General features: G+C 43.5%; 1 pseudogene; it reads right to left on the reverse strand.

Moving 5' to 3' along the window:
• Positions 1–6,792: 6,792 nt before the first annotated feature.
• Positions 6,793–8,121, reverse strand: LOC139180569 (TNFAIP3-interacting protein 3 pseudogene; annotated as a pseudogene).
• Positions 8,122–12,671: the final 4,550 nt, after the last annotated feature.

Below are 12,671 nucleotides of genomic sequence, written 5' to 3' on the forward strand. Positions count from 1 at the left end.
AAAACTGACTGAGTCAAGGAGCAGAGAGCCAAAAGACCATGGCAGGGAGCCAGGGAGCCAGGGAGGGGAGGGGATCTCCATCATTTCCCAAAGGAACATGCTTTCTCGAGAAAGAGTTCAGTTCAGTTCAGTTGCTCAGTCGTGTCTGACTCTTTGCAACCCCATGAATCGCAGCACGCCAGGCCTCCCTGTCCATCACCAACTCCCGGAGTTCAGGAGACCTACCAAATGAAGAGAAAAGGGCGAGGGTGTTGTCAGGATACAGTGGGGCTCAAAGACTGGTGGACAAGCCCCCTGGCACTGCTGGGCACCTGGATGCTGGGCTGGAGCTCTGAGAAAAAGGCAAGAGTGTTGACCAGAAAGCCCGCCACTAATGTGATCGTAGGCAGAATTTGCCTCTTTCTTTTCTGCATTTAACTAATTCCATGTAGGAAAGAGTGGGAAATGGGAGGTTTCTTTGATTCGTAGATTCATTTATGCAAAAGGTATTAATTGAACCTCTCTTTATGTGGCAGATCTTGTGCTGGGATGCGCAGACCTGAAAAGGTACTCCATACACCCTTTATGAAAGGAGGGATGGAGATTCTGCATACATAGGAGGGAGGTGCTACACAAGGTAGGAGATGCAAAACTGAGATGAGGCCAGGAGATACGGAGAGACCTGAGAGTCAAGCAATATACTTCATCGATAAGGATGAACTGAATTTTTTAAAACAAAATCTTTAATCTTTTTATTTTGTACTGAGAGTCCCTTGGACTGCAAGAAGATCCAACCCATCCATCCTAAAGGAAATCAGTCCTGAATATTCATTGGAAGGACTGATGCTGAAGCTGAAACTCCAATACTTTGTCACCTGATGCAAAGAGCTGACTCATTTGAAAAGACCCTGATGCTGGAAAAGATTGAAGGCAGGAGAAGGGGACGACAAAGGATGAGATGGTTGGATGGTATCACTGACTCAAAGGACATGAGCTTGAGTAAACTCTGGGAGTTGGTGATGGACAGGGAGGCCTGGTGTGCTGCAGTCCATGGTGTCACAAAGAGTCAGAGACAACTGAGCGACTGAACTGGTTGGGGTATAGCCAATTCCCTTCACAATTACTGCCTTGTCATGGTGAAGAGGCTCGTGTAACTCAATAAAGCTATGAGCCATGCTGGGCAGGGCCACCCAAGATGGATGGGACATAGTGGAGAGTTCTGACAAAACATGATCCACTGGAGGGGGGAATGGCAAACCACCCCAGTATACTTGCCATGAGAACCTCATGAATTGTATAAAAGGACAAAAACATATGATACCGAAAGATGCGTCCCCCAGAGTTGTCAGAAGGTGCTCAATATGCTACTGGGGAAGAACAGAGGAGAACTACTAACAGCCCCAGAAAGAATGAAGTGGCTGGCCCAAATCGGAAATGATGATCAGTTGTGGACGTGTCTGGTGATGAAAGTAAAATCTGATGCTGCAAAAAACAGTATTGCATAGGAACTTGGAATGTTAGGTCCATGAATCAAAGTAAATTGCATGCGGTCATCAGGTCAATCAGGACTTTCTCCTGAAAGTCCCTTGGACAACAAGAAGATCAAACCAGTCAATCTTCAGGGAAATCAACCCTGAATACTCTTGAAAGGACTGATGCTGAGCTCAAGCTCCAAAGCTCACAAAGCTGACAAAGCTCAAGCTCCGGTATTTTGGTCTCCTGATGCAATCAGACGACTCATTGGAAAAGTCCCTGATGCTGGAAAGACTGAGGACAGAAGAAGAGGGCATAAGAGGATGAGATGGCTGGATGGCATGACCAATGCAATGGACATGAACTTGGATAAACTTCAGGAGATGGGAGGGACAGGGAGGCCTGGCATGCTGCAGTCCAGGGGGTCGCAGAGAGTCTGACATGACTGGGTGACTTAACAACAACATAGCCAACTAGTAACATTGTGATAATTTCAGGTGAACAGCAAAAGGGACCCAGCCATACATATACATGTATCCATTCTCCCCAAACTCCCCTCTCATCTAGGCTGCCACATAATTTTGAGCAGAGTTCCCTGTGCTATACAGTAAGATCTTGTTGTTTATCCATTTTAAACATAGCAGTATGTACATGTCCATCCCAGACTCCCTAACTATCCCTTCTGCCTGGCAACCATAAGTTCGTTCTCTAAGTCTGTGAGTCTCTTTCTGTTTTGTAAGTAAGTTCATTTGTATCATTTCTTTAAGTTCCACATATAAGGGATATCATATATTTCTCCTTCTCTGTGTGACTTACTTCATTCAGTATGACAATCTCTAGGTCCAGGATAAACCAAATTTCAACTACAGCTTATCTTTTTGCAGCAGATTGAAGGGTCAAACTTTGATACAGGTGTAAACCCTGACCTAGACAGCTGTTTGCCAAGAGGATATTTAAGTGTTTGCTCAGCCAAAACTGGGCAAACATATTCTAGTAGAAAAGACTGTGGCTGGGTAGACACAATACACTATTTAATACCATTCCCTAACCATGAATAATTGTGCATTTATATAAAGGTGGCAAAGTAGCACAAGGCAAATTATTTTTCTGCACAAAATTTGAGCTTTGTTTTGAATGATCGGACTATCATAAAACAGAATTAAAGGAGAAATTGGTCGACTAATAAAACACTTTATGATGCAATGAAGATATCAGATAGCGTAAAAACTTGGAGAAAATGAAGTCAAATGACCAGAGTGGAAGGAGAGGTTTCCCCACGGGAGTCTGATCATGCTCTAGACCTGGAAGGATTGCTGTGTTTGGAATGGGATACGACAAGGCCGTTCCATGTAGGAAACAGTGGGAAAGGGGAGGTTTCTGTGATTCGTAGATTCGTTTATGCAATAGGTTATTATTAATTGGACTTCTCTTATGTGGCAGATCCTGTGCTGGGAAATGCAGATATGAAGGGGTGTGCCATCCATTCTTTATCAGTGGATGGGTGGAGAATCTGCACACATAGGAGAGAGGTGCTAGAAAAAAGAAGATGCAAAACTGAGACGAGGGCGGGTGTCACAGAGAACTTGAAAGCCAAGCCACAGACTTGCAGGAAAGAGAAAATTATCAGAGGCACTTAAATCAGGAAATGTCAATGATGAAATTGGCAATTAAAGACTGTGAATTGAGCTGAGATGTATGGCCAGGAGAAGTCAGCCAGAAGAACATGGCCACAGACTAGGCATGAATTATTGAGACCTGGTCCAGGCTGCTGGCACAGCACAGAGAGGAAAAGACCGACGCGGATGATATTCTAAAGGAAGAAGACAGGAGAGGGTAACCTGTGATGCTTCTGAGTGCTTCCTGCTGTGACTGGAGGTGGTGACTGGTCAGAGACTGAGGAACTGGACGGAAGAGTGTGCTCGGGCATCCTCCTAAATGTGATGTGTAGCTAACAGAAAGTAGTAAGCCCTTAAAGCCCCAATTACACCTCCACTAATGGCATGGGTCAGGGCATTTCTTTTCTTGTTGCTTTCTATTTCTTTTGCTGTTTCATATTTGGTACAGGATTTCCAGTGGATGCAGAGAAAAGAAACAGGCCTAACATCAGGCTTCTTCATGTCTTTGGGAAACGACAAGACGACACTTAGAGGTCCTTGTTAAGAGGAAGGCTGCCCCGAGTTGAAGTGTCCCTGCGAGGCGTGGAACAGCTGGCTGTTTCCTCTGGGCCACACGGGCACACTGATTCCAGGCTCTTCTCAGCAGAGGCTGTCACACTGAGCTGAAGGCTCTGGCGGAGCAGGTGAGGGGCTGGGGAACAATGCCCAGTTACCTAGGATGCGTGCCAGCCTCATTTTACTCCACCCCAAAGGGAACGTTTATTTGCTGCTCACCCACAGGGCAAGCCGTGCTTCAAGAATACATATGCTTCAAGAGTACAGCATCAAGGACATATATCCAGACTAGAGCAGAAAAGTTCATTTCTGCTAACTAGAAGATTAAATCAAAAGTGTCTTACTTACTAGAAAAAAATAAAAATTAAAAGTGTATTGTGTGTGTGTGCTTAGTTGCTCCGTCATGTCAGATTCGTTGCGACCCCACAGACTGTAGCCCGCCAGGCTCTTCTGTCTGTGGGCATTCTCCAGGCAAGAGCATACTGGAGCAGGGTTGCCATGCCCTGCTCCAGGGGATCGTCTCCACCCAGGGTTCAACCCCAAGTCTCCTGCATTCCAGGCAGATTCTTTACCATCTGAGCTTACTCACTGCCAAAATACTACCTTTCTTGCTCCCAAATGTTTCCAATTTTTAAGCCTCTTTCTTTGGCCAAAAGACAAGATTGTGAGGCCATGTTCCTTCCAATCTCTATTGTAAAAACTCTGCTTTCCACCAGAAAGCAAGTTGAGTGTCTTTCCAGAGAGCCTAACCCAGAAAATCTATCCCAGAGGCAGGGTCTGGGGACAAGCAGGGCTGAGTGTAGGCATCCCCCCGGAGTTCACTGTCAGTAGAATTTTACTTTTTGTACAGAATAATTTTAACAGAACCGGGAAACATGACAGGCTGTGCTGCTGCTGCTAAGTCGCTTCAGTCGTGTCCGACTCTGTGCGACCCCATAGAGGGCAGCCCACCAGGCTCCCCCATCCCTGGGATTCTCCAGGCAAGAACACTGAAGCCATTTCCTTTTCCAATGCATGAAAGTGAAAAGTCAAAGTGAAGTCCCTCAGTCATGTCCAACTCTTTGCGACCCCATGGATTACAGCCTATCAGGCTCCTCCACCCATGGGATTTTCTAGGCAAGAGTACTGAAGTGGGGTGCCATTACCTTCTCCGTGACAAGCTGTGACTGGCACCAAATAAATCTTGTTGAAAAGCAGAAATTCAATCCTGTTGATGTCAAATTTCTGGATGACATACCTCAAGTGGGATCTTGAGTCCGTAAAGACCTTTATGGAGTTTAGGGAGTGATTATGTTTCACTTTACAGTAAGCCCTCCCTCTTATTCCACCTTATTCTTAGAATGAAGTAAGTAATTCTATTCACGGTGGCCTCTCCATCATCAGGGGTTTTCCAACATTATTCCATCTTGAGCGTATCCATTAACTGCAACTTTGCTAACACCTTACCAAGGTCACTGAAAAGCAAAGTATGAATTTTACTACTTGAGACTCTCCACAGCCCAAGCCCATAATCTTTATTCCTCATCTGTATTCTGTACACAGGCTGTGTCTTACCATCTTTCCATATTTGTTCATGTTCTTCCTGCTGTCTGGAAAACACTTGCCTCTTGATTCCAAATATCAACATGCAATCTTTATTTTAAAATTGGAAGTGTGAACATGAGGGAAAGGGGGAGAATTGCCATTTACCACCTGTCAGACACAATGCTGTATACTTTGTATAATTAAAACAGGAGAGAAGAGAGCAGGGCACAACCTTTAAAGAATGGTGTAACCATGCGTGTATACATGCTAAGTCATTTCAGTCGTGTCCAACTCTGAGACCCTAAGGGCTATAGCCTGCCAGGCTCCTCTGTCCAAGGGATTCCCTGGGCAAAACTACTGGAGTGGGTTTCCATGCCCTCCTCCAGGGGATCTTCCCAATCCAGGGGTCTACCCAGTACCTCTTAAGTCTCCTGCATTGGCAGGTGGGTTCTTTACCACTAGCGCTACCTGAGAAGCCCAGTATAACCATAGGACATAAAAATCGGTTAGAACCAACTAGGTCCAAAACGGTAGAAGATCTGACTTCCAGCAGACCTTGGGCCTTGTTGTATGCTCATCGTGATACATTAGCATGCTAAATGCCACACTACCAGCGCCATGACCGTTCTAAAAGGAAAGTGAAGTCCCTCAGTCGTGTCCGACTCTTTGCAACCCCGTGGACCGTAACCTCCCAGGCTCCTCTGTCCATGGGATTTTCCAGGCAAGAGTACTGGAATGGGTTGCGATTGATAGTTCTGAGGCTAACCGTAAATAGTCTAAAAGTGAGTGGTGGCCCAACTCCTGGAAATTACCGCCCCATCCCCCCAAATAATTAGAATAATACTCCCGCTTATTAACCTATGAAATTACCCAGCCCATAAAAACTCACCAGTCCGTACTTCAGGGGTGTCTCTCTCACCCTCTGCGAAGGCACACACTCTGTCTATGGAGTGTTTCTCTCTAAATAAATCTGCTTTTTACCTATCACTTCATGTCAGAATTCTTTCACAATGAAGCAAGAACCTTAAATTCACCAGCAACATAATTATCTCATGGAATCCCACCACCACCACCGTGCTAATATCCCATTTTAGAAAAGAGGTGGATGAAGCTTATTGAGCTAGAGTAGTTTTTCCTGATGTAGCAGCCAAGAATCAAAACCAATTTGTCCGAAGCCTGAACCTTCAATCTCTCTGATGCTGTTTCCTGACATTTACTGGCCTGTGCCTGGAATCAGCTGAATCTGCTTCCTAACCTGGCTCTGCTGGGATCACTGATTGCATCCTTGCTTTCCTCCTCATCACTGAATTCCCTTCCCCACCACCGTCTCCCTGAACACAGAGCCTCTGCAGAGGCACCTTTATGCTCAGATTCCTCTCTCTCTCTTTTTTTTAATCAGTATCTCCAGACACTCAAATGAGTCCATCCTCACTTGATTCCTAGGATTGTGCTGTTTCAAAGGCCTACCCAAGGGAGGCCCCAGACTAAAACTCATCTGACCATATTTGAAAAACATTAATAGCCAGTGAGTGTTAGCTTTGTGGTTTCAAGAACATGGGTCTCTAGGAGTTTTATTTTATTTTATTTTATTATTATTTTTTTTTGGATACATCTGTTTTCCATTTTAATTAGTTTGAGAAGACAGAGTTATGCTTTTTGTTAGTAATTATGTAAATACACAGGAAGAAAACAGATTTAACTGCAAATTCATGTATTTTTGAACTACTTCTCTAAATACATATGTACACAGCAAAGCCATCACCATCACATTAGGATTTTATCCTTCATAATCTAGTCCACCTAAAACTGAAGTAGGCTCACAATTTCTCATCTTAAATGATTTGTTTATAGTTTCAAGTTTACTATTTTCTTTAGGTTGAATCCATTTAAGAAAGTATATACACCTCTTCAATTCTGTTTCTAGATTCACTGAGGTGAACAGTCATGAACATAGCATCTAGATTAACTGGCTAAAGACCTAAGCCTCTACAAAAATAATGGGAACAATGTTAAAATTTTATATCTGCAGAAACTTTTCCCCCAGGGAACACATTTAAATCAACACACAATATCACTGCATCACAAATGGAGCTGAAAAATCATGAAATCATTCCTGAAAGTCCAACAGCAATATACTGAAGAGAGTTTCGAGGCATCACCCATAATTCATCAGCCAAATCTCATTTCCAGGAAACTGGAAGCTGTGATAGGCTGTAAATTCTGGCTCCTTGGACTCGATCAGGATCTCAGCTGTCTCAGCCTCATCCTCCATTCCTGCCAAGGGGAGCCATTCCTGGGCATCCGTAGTGAAGGCGGGGTGTGCAGTGGTGGCAGTCACGAGCCCCAGCAAGCACCGGGCGGAGGGCCCTCCCCCAAGCTGTCCCCGGCCCGTGTGCTCCTCCGCCGGTGTGTGCGTCTACTGACTGGCTTTCTTTTCTGAGGGGAGACCACTTGCCTTGTGCTGCACATCTGGCGGAAACTGGTCAGGAGCATACCACTGGTCGTCTGGTGGGTGCTTCTGTAGGTTCTGCACAGCCCCAGGGTCCATCAGTAGGTATGGATCCCTCAGGTGGAAATTCCAGCCGCAGTTACAGGTTGGGAAACACATCTGTTTTAATTGCCTCTCTAGTTTTTCTTTCTCCATCTGACAGGCTTTTATCTGAGAATTCAGCCTGTTCAACTGGGATTGAGAAGTCTGAATAATTTGCTGTAGCTCCTCTTTTTCTTGATTAAGTCTTTCTCGGTTTGATCGCTCCTTTTTGAAGTCTTCTTCATATATTTGCACCTGCTGTTTGAGAACTTCCATTTCTGTTTGCATCTCCTCACGGCTGCACTCCATTTCAGACTTCCCCAAATGGTCCTCAGGAGATGAAGAACAATCCACTTTCAAGGCATCCTGCAGAGCCTTTTGTGCAAGCCCCCAAAGCCTGTGAGCTGCATTGCAGCGTGAGTGGATTTTGCTCGGAGTTTTATTTTTTTATTATTTTTTATTTTATGTATTTATATGTTTATGTATTTATGGTAAATACATAAGAAAGTACATATCAGAAGTGCAGGCTGAACACACAGATGTGTAACCAACAACCTCAAAGCCCCCCTCATGCTTCCTTTTAGTCTCTGCCTTCCCAAGAGAGGAACACTCAGCTTCCCAGGTCCTAGATCTCTCTTTCCATGACTTGGGTAAGCTGGATGATAACAGTGTATATATACTATTTGTGTCTGCCCCTTGCCTGGAGAATCCCAGGGACGGTGGAGCCTGGTGGGCTGCCGTCTATGGGGTCGCACAGAGTCGGACACGACTGAAGCGACTTAGCAGCAGCAGCAGCAGCAGCTGTCAGTTTACACTGTCTGTGACATTCATTCATGCGGTTGGAACATACGCAGGTTATTCTTATCGTTGCTGAGCACTCTCTTGCTTAGTTTTATGCTCTCAGAAATGATGAAAATATTTTACTTACGAAGGTCAGAAGAATCCCATATATCAAATGTGCAATATTTAATATATAATTAGATTTTCTAATTTTTAAATTATACTTTTTCCTGGCCCAGCTTCATTGAGGTATACTCGACACAGATGAATTTCATATATTTGAGGTATAGAATGTGGTGTTTTGATGTAATGATTACCACAGTCAAGCTAATTAACATATCCACCACCTCACAAAGTTATGGTTTTTTGTGTGTGGGACATTTTTCTGTGTGCGTGTGTGTGTGGTGAAAACACTTAAGATCAAATCTCTCAACAAATTTCAGGTATACGATACAGTATTAACTATAGCCATCATGCTGGACATTAGATCTCCACAATGTATATCCAAACAGAACTTTCATGCCCTTTGATCAATATCTCCTGACTTCTCTCCACCCCCCACCTCAAGCCCTGGCGGCCACCATTCTACTTTCTGCTTTTAAGAGTTCAACTCTTTTAGAGTCCACATATAGATGAGATCATGCCATATTTATTTTTCTGTGTCTGACTTATTTCACTTAGCATAATGTCCTCCATGTTTATCCATGTTGCCCCAAATGCTGTTGCAGGATTTCTTTCTTTTTTAAGGCTGAATACTATTTCATTGTATACATAAACACTTATTTTCAGTTAGTGGATTATATAGTAGTTAGAAATTGATTAATGAAATCATACTTGTTCAAAGATAATTAGAAGCTTCCTCTGTACTGGAGAAATAGCACATGTTTCATCCCACTATTATAATCTTTCTTTTTTGCCCTCACTGTTATGACCCTCAGAGCACTTTGCTTCCCTCATAGCTCAGTTGGGAAAGACTCCACGTGCAAGGCAAGAGACCCCCATTTGATTCCTGGGTTGGGAAGATCCCCTGGAGAAGGGATAGGCTACCCACTCCAGTATTCCTGGGCTTCCTTGTGGCTCAGCTGGTAAAGAATTGCCTACAATGTGGAAGACCTGGGTTCAATCCCTGGGTTGGGAAGATCCCCTGGAGAAGGGAAAGGCTACCCACTCCAGTATTCCATGCACTAAACAGTCCATGGAGTCACAAAGAGTCACACACAACTGAGTGACTTTTACTTTCAGAGCACTTTGGTTCTGTATTAATGAGAACAAACATTTAAATGAGAATTATGCAAGTACCAGTAAATCCTTGATAAGAAATTACTTTAATAATTCCATTTGTTGTTGTTCAGTCACCGAGTCATGTCTGACTAACTCCATGGACTGTAGCACACCAGGCTTCCTTGTCCTTCACTGTCTCCTGGAGTTTGCTCAAACTTATGTCCATTGAGTAAGTGATGCTATTTAACCATTTCATCCTCTGCCGCCCCCTTCTCCTTTTGCCTTCAGTCTTTAGCATCAGGGTCTTTTCCAATGAGTTGGCTCTTTGCAGTAGATGACCCAAGTATTGGAGCTTCAGCTTCAGCATCAGTCCTTCCAGTGAATATTCAGGGTTGATTTCCTTTAGGATTGACTGGTTTGAGCTCCTTGCAGCCCAAGGTACTCTCAGGAGTCTAGAGCACCATAATTTGAAAGCATCAGTTTTTTGGTGCTCGGTCTTCTTTGTAGTCCAACTCTCACATCTGTATGTGATTATTGGAAAAATCTTAACTTTGACTATAGGGACCTTTGTCAGCAAAATGATGTCTCTATTTTTAATATGCTATCTAGGTTTGTCAAAGCTTCCCTTCCAAGGAGCAAGCATGTTTTAATCTCATGGTTGCAGTCACCAACCACAGTGATTTTGGAGACCAAGAAATTTAAATCTGCCACTGCTTCCACTTTTCAGACCAGATACCATGATCTTAGTTTTTGTAATATTGTTTTAAGCCAGTTTTTAACTAATTAATTTAATTAACCCAAATAAATTTCTTGATCAGTTTTCTATAGTACACTTACTATATTTCTAAGTTTTTCATGTGAATAAAACATTGAAGTTGAAAAAAGTTTACAAGGATCTCACATGAATATTGTCTTAAGGGAAAAGAAGCTTAAAGTTTAGAGCTTCTTAGGACTTCTGGACCATTTGGCCCAATATTTTTCAAACACTTTTTCTTCCAACGAACACTCAGTGATGGTGTGCCCATGGGCAAGTCAATTGCCCTTATCTGTAAAGTGGAGATGATTCCTATTCCAGAGAGTTGCAACCCAGATTACAAATTATGATATTTGTGCAAATTCCAAGTAGTATGCTTGACATACAGTAGAGACTCAAATTTATATATATTTCAAATATATAAGTAGGTAATTGTGTCTGTAGGACCAACCTCACTCCAGACTTGTGATCATTACTGTAAATTACCAGTTAGAGCAGGGAAGTGGTATGAATGTGCTATAAAGAAAATGTGTCTTCATTTCTGAATACTTGAGGTTTATTACTAACCTCCCTTCTTCCTATCTTGATACGGGGAAAGATTGAGGGTAGGAGGAGAAGGGGGCGACAGAGGATGAGTTGGTTGGATGGCATCATTGACTCTACAGACATGAGTTTGAGCAAGCTCCGGGAGACAGTGAAGTACAGGGAAGCCTGGTGTGCTGCAGTCCATGAGGTTGCAGAGAGTCAGACACGACTGAGCAACTGAAAAACAACAAAACTTTCAACCTAAGGCTTAACATTTCCAGCCTTAATACTACTATCTGTTAAATGGGGGTATTTTACATATATACCACATAGACTTTTGGTAGTAACATTATGCATACAGAAGTTCTTTGTAAAATAAAATGCTTTAAAAATCCAAATGACTCACTTTACTATAGAAAAGACTACAGAGAAACACTATGGCATCACTTAGGGGAGAAGCCAGAGGGTTTTGTTTTTGTTTAATATTTTTCTTTTTTTACTATTTATTTTTGGCTATATGGGTCTTTGTTGCTGCCGCAGGGACTTTCTCTAGATACGGTAAATGGGGCTGCTCTCTAGGTGTGGTGCACAGGCTTTTCCTTATGGCTGCTTCTCTTGTCTCAAAGCTCGGGCTCTGCAGCGCAGGCTCAGTGGTCTTGGCACATGGGCTTAGCTGTGAGAGAGGCAATTCCTAGGCAAGTTGATAGGAAGTCCGGGGTGCGTGAGGAGGAGAGGGGGGTCTGGGACTCACGAAGAGGAGATAGGGGTCTGGAAATCTCAAGGAGGAGGGGGACAAACGCCTTTTGTTTCTCTACGTTCCTTAGTCACCTAAAACGTTTTATTTTTCTTTAAGCATGGAACTGATGATTACACAACAAACTACTCAGTTTAAACTCTGCTCTAAGGATTCAGTTTGGTTCAGTTCAGTCGTTCAGTCCTGTCCAACTTGGCGACCCCATGGACTGCAGCACGCCAGGCCTCCCTGTCCTTCACCAGCTCCCAGAGCTTACTCAAACACATGTCCATATACTCAAACTCATATGCTGCTGCTGCTGCTGCTGCTGCTAAGTCGCTTCAGTCGTGTCTGACTCTGTGCGACCCCATAGACGGCAGCCCACCAGGCTCCACCATCCCTGGGATTCTCCAGGCAAGAACACTGGAGTGGGTTGCCATTTCCTTCTCCAATGCATGAAAGTGAAAAGTGAAAGTGAAGTCGCTCAGTCGTGTCTGACCCTTAGTGACCCCATGGACTGCAGCCTACCAGGCTCCTCCATCCATGGGATTTTAAAGATTATATAACAAAAATGTATCCTGCTTGAGGACAGTTTCCCCTTCCTGAAAACCTTTTGACTAATCCTGATATCTTAGAATGTATATTATGGGAGTGGGTCTGGTAAAATCTTTCTATTGTTAAATTCTAATCCTGTTATCTTAAAATGTAAATTGTGGGAGTGGGTCTGGTAAAATTTTTACAACCTTGAGACATTCGTTTGATGTATTGTAATGATTAATTAAAAAGTGTATAACTCCCTTGCTAACACCAGCGAGGGTGGTGCTCTCCATCCCCCTCTGATGTCTATGTCAGAAGCTTTCTCAGTCCCTTTTCTTACTTTAACAAAACTCTGGTACACAAAAGCTCTTGAGTGATGAAGCCCGGTCCCTGGTCCCAAAGCTAAATCTTCTTTGGAGACCATGAATCCCACACTGTTCGCCA

Source organism: Bos indicus, chromosome 29, assembly GCF_029378745.1.
Source record: "Bos indicus isolate NIAB-ARS_2022 breed Sahiwal x Tharparkar chromosome 29, NIAB-ARS_B.indTharparkar_mat_pri_1.0, whole genome shotgun sequence".
In the NCBI taxonomy this organism is placed as follows: Eukaryota; Metazoa; Chordata; class Mammalia; order Artiodactyla; family Bovidae; genus Bos; species Bos indicus.